Raw genomic sequence first — 4,867 nt, 5'->3', positions numbered from 1 at the left:
GTTTCAGAAAGGCGGGGCATAGAGGAGAAACAATAATGTATGTGGAAAATAATGTGTTTTTTTAACCTTAAACTGCATAAACACATTTCATTACACCAAATACACAAAATAATGTTCTTTTTAGCAACATCATATGACCCCTTTAACAAGCATTTACTTACAATGAACAATATATTTGTTACAGTATTTATGAATCTTTGTTAATGTTAAGTTAATAAATATACACCTGTTCATTGTTAGTTCATGTTAGCACAGGTTCATTAAATAATATTTAACAGATACAAGTTTTGATTAAAAAAATTATATTAAGACAGATTAAGAATTTTTCATTGTTAGTTCATGTTAACTAATGTAGCTAACTAAGGTAGTTAGTTAACTAAGGAGGTGTATTGTAAAGTGTTACCCATTTTAATATATGGCATGAAAAATCTATTTATTTAGAGATTTGGTAAAAAGTACATTTAGTAAACTATTAGTGTTTTAAAGATTAGCTTTAAGTGACGACAAAGGTAGTCTAATTTTAAAAGTGAGTATGCATGATTAAATATCCAATATTGGTCAATACCGATCAATTAAAATCTATAATATCAGCCAATGTTTGATATGGTACTGTTATATTGTGCATCTTCAATGAGTTTCTTTCAAGCACCACCAACTTTTTTTTTTCCAGAAAATTAAATAATCTAATTTGTTCTTTTAGTTAGAATATTAGGCACTTTGCCACACAATGACAAGTAAACAACAGCATACTTGGCAACATTCCTTACTAGTTTGTAAGTATGAAAATGTCAGGTCAACAGCATTGTAACAACACTAATTGTAGTAATCTTCACATGTCCTAATCAGAACATGACCCAGAGAACCATCGCCGCTAAGTGTCTCGTTTATATCCTGACAATACCTCTTGAGCCTAATGTGGCTCGCCAAGCCCCATCAGAACTAACACAGTTAATGCCCTAGAATTGGGCTCACTAAACTAGGCCGTTCAAAGCCTGGCATGAAGGCATCCCAGAACAGTGAGTGGGCTAGTGGCATCTACACACCAGAATTCAGAGGCTGAAGCAACCCTTGACCTTCCTCCTCTGGGCTTTAAAACCAAGCACTGACTGACATGTTGTATTTTTGAAAAACACTGTCTAGTAACTGCACTAAACATTCACTTTAACTATCACATCCTCCCCAGAAACACTATAAACATCTATATCAATGTTTAGTATCTCAGCAAATTACTGTGCCAGTTTATATGTATTATTTAGTTCGGTAGTATCGCAACTACAGTTGTGTTCCCTTTTGACACATTTGTATATAGAAAAAAACATGCCTTGTGTGATCAATATACATTATAATTGAACAGCATTCACAACACCTGCAGAAATTCCTGGTTTAGTTTGCTTTAAAGGGATCTGGGTTTGTTTGGAGCGTTCACAAAATTTTGGACAATTTCTTGACACGTCAGATTTTTGCACAAAACACAAGCACATCAACCTGCAAGAAGGCAGGACCACACATGTAAAAAATATACTCATATACAGTGGGTACGGAAAGTATTCAGACCCCCTTAAATTTTTCACTCTTTGTTATATTGCAGCCATTTGCTAAAATCATTTAAGTTAATTTTTTTTCCTCATTAATGTACACACAGCACCCCATATTGACAGAAAAACACAGAATTGTTGACATCTTTGCAGATTTATTAAAAAAGAAAAACTGAAAAATGCTCAGTATTTAGTAGAAGCACCCTTTTGATCTAATACAGCCACGAGTCTTTTTGGGAAAGATGCAACAAGTCTTTCACACCTGGATTTGGGGATCCTCTGCCATTCCTCCTTGCAAATCCTCTCCAGTTCTGTCAGGTTGGACGGTAAACGTTGGTGGACAGCCATTTTTAGGTCTCTCCAGAGATGCTCAACTGGGTTTAAGTCAGGGCTCTGGCTGGGCCATTCAAGAACAGTCACAGAGTTAAAGAGTGAAAAATTTAAGATGTGATGACGCGCGTTAACGCCCACTGTATATATATATTTTTTTTTACATATTATTTATTATTTGTTTTATTTATTAAATATTATTAATCAGATATACTTATTATATTATATTAATATACAAACATTATATTAAAATCTAAAATAAAAAAACATTATTATTAAGTATATTTATTAATAATAATAATAATGCACTCTGAATTTTAGTTGGAGGTGGAGCATCGTCTTCCTTCAGTTTTAAGCGAAAATGGAAGACTGCAATTATAGACAAGGTAATATTAACAGAACTGTATTATTATTGTACAGCCATTACTGCGCGTGCAAATATAATATATAAAACAATAACAATATTATATTAATAATATAATAATACATTTTGTCAATTGTAAAAAATTAATACAACCACAGAACAGCTACAACATTCAGCTTCTGCTATAAGACAGACATGAATGAAGCATCATGACATCCCTAGTCTGTTTGAACATTTCACTGTTGCAAATCTGTAATGTATGTTTTTCTGCCTTCATACCAGGATCATTAAGACAGATTTATAAGCAAGCTGGAAACGAGTATGAGAATGTTAACAGTGTGGCTACAATATAATGATTTAGCATACAAAGAGGGATGCTTAGTACAGCTCCCATGAGACAAGGCGATAAACCAGCATATCAAAACACTAAATGGAAAGCGCCATAAAATCCATTATGCCAGCGCAGAAATGACAGGCCTAACTCTAGTTGCACTTAGTAAATGAGACTCTGCAAATGACACACCATGCAGTGTTTTATGAAATCCTGCTTTGCTGCTGTGGGGATTCTATGGAGAGACAAATTCTTTGTTTGTCTCCTGCGTTTGGAGCTGCACACTGCTAAATATGAATGCTTAGCTAACCTCATCACTGGGATTTTAGATGTGGCTATTTATTGATGCATTTTGTTGATGATAAAAGCCCTCAATTATACATAAGGGGGGAGAGGAGACAGAGGTAGTTCAGAGAATGCCATTACGGCTAAAACAGCCAGATCTAAAGTACCTCTATGAGGTTGGAGGGGGTCACTACTGTGACTCCTTACGTGTGCCAATGACTAATGCAACCTTAACTTTTAGAGAGGTCAGATGACTTATATCAAAGCCTGAATTATAATGGGCCTTGTCATAAGATTCTGCATTCAAAGGCAGATACAAATCAAATGTTCTGCCAAAAAATGCTCACGTCAACAAATCAGGACTGAACAACATGACTGAAATGATCTTCAGGTTGATATGTGCGTTTATGCACAACATTCATGCTGTAAATCAGCCTAACATCTGCTTTTTATGACAATCATATGGGATTTAAACAGTAAATGATGACACAATTTTCATTTTTGGGTGGACTATGTCTTTGACACAAAGAGTGTTTTAAATGCTAATACTATTTATTGAATCAACGCACATTAGCATGCAAATTGAGATATCCTGGCAACTGTTTTCCTGGAAAAGTTCACAAGCCCACTGATTTTTGCAATTCAAATCAATCAGCTAGGCTGAAGTGTTAATTTGTGTAAAAACAAGAAAAAGATTAACATTGGGGGTTTACTGTTTTGAGGAGGCGGAATACCTATATAGTCTGCGATTCAAACACATATCTACAAGAATATATCTGTTATTAATATCACAAATTATATAATATATCCATCACTGGACCAAAAAGACAAAAGTATCCGACCTGAGAGGAGAAGGGAGAAATCATGAAAGTGCAAATGTGACCCATTAGCTGTCATAGAGGGTCGGAACGCATCAATGAAAGCCAACAGCACCATAAATTTAACCAATTTAAAAGAAATTATGTGTCTATTAAAATGCTGAAGCTCTTTTCTATTTGTTACTGTCAAGATTAAAGGTACACTAAGTAAATGGTTGTTTACATGTATCTGCTCTCATTCATCCAAATAATACTAGTGTTTTAGACTTTATACTGACACCTATTGGCCTGGATGCATTAAATTTTCTCACTAAATGCTGACAGTACAGAAGCTGTTTGTGTGTGTTTTCCCAGGTTTCTCTAAATTTCTTGTTTTTGGGCTTGTGTTGTCATTTTGTTTTTATTTTTTCATTCATCCACACCGCAGCTCCGTTTTTATGTTATGTCAGTTGTTGTTAGAATGTACATTTGCATTTATGCTTTGTAAAGCATCCTGGCAAAAGTATTATTTTATAAGTAACAGGGTCAGTTGTATCAAGACGTGATCCCAACATGGCAGTGCCATGAAGTGGAGACCCCTCTATGTAGAATAAAACATCTCATGACTGTGTATATATTATTTTAATACTATTTCACAATGAAAGTGTCATTCATGTTAAACCTTTTTTAGTAAAAATTGACCTAGAGCACCTTTAATTAACCTAAGTCTAGTTTCTATATAAGACCTTGAAACTTATATTTAGTCTAGGTGATCTCTGCTTTTATGTTCCTATGGATACATGTGGATATTAATGTGCGCTACGTGACCAGTAAATGTGCGAAAATCAATCAGACGCAATGGGGGCGCGACAGTTTCCAGCTCGATTTACCTGCAGAGCAGACTCAAGGCTTTCCTCGAGAAAGCAAGCCGCTAAATATGAACTGAAAACCTTATTGCTTCATTGTCTCTGAAGAATACATGGAGGGCTGCGTGATGCCACCTAAATCCTGCTGCATCACCGCCTCCACTGGATCTGCCTTATTTAACACATCTCCCCTGCCCATGACTCAATTAACACCAATCCATTGCAGAGAAAATCATCGCAACGATCTCTCATCTCAAAACCTTGCCGTTCTAAACATGAACTGACCACATTAATATATGCAATCGATACGTCTTAATTAGCTGTGATAACATTTTAACAATTAGTACATAAATAACGGA

The 4,867-nt window shown here is 35.1% G+C and overlaps 1 protein-coding gene across 2 annotated transcripts in view; it reads right to left on the bottom strand.

The window, feature by feature from the left end:
- The window catches only part of LOC107715410 (serine/threonine-protein phosphatase 2B catalytic subunit alpha isoform-like), a 60,756-nt gene that overhangs the window by 55,078 nt on the left and 811 nt on the right, over positions 1-4,867 (bottom strand). The window lies entirely within an intron of this gene.

Source organism: Sinocyclocheilus rhinocerous, unplaced genomic scaffold (genome assembly GCF_001515625.1).
Source record: "Sinocyclocheilus rhinocerous isolate Xijiao unplaced genomic scaffold, SAMN03320098_v1.1 scaffold299, whole genome shotgun sequence".
NCBI classification, from domain to species: domain Eukaryota; kingdom Metazoa; phylum Chordata; class Actinopteri; order Cypriniformes; family Cyprinidae; genus Sinocyclocheilus; species Sinocyclocheilus rhinocerous.
Note: the sequence above shows the minus strand (reverse complement) of the source record. Positions and strands in the feature narration are given on the sequence as shown.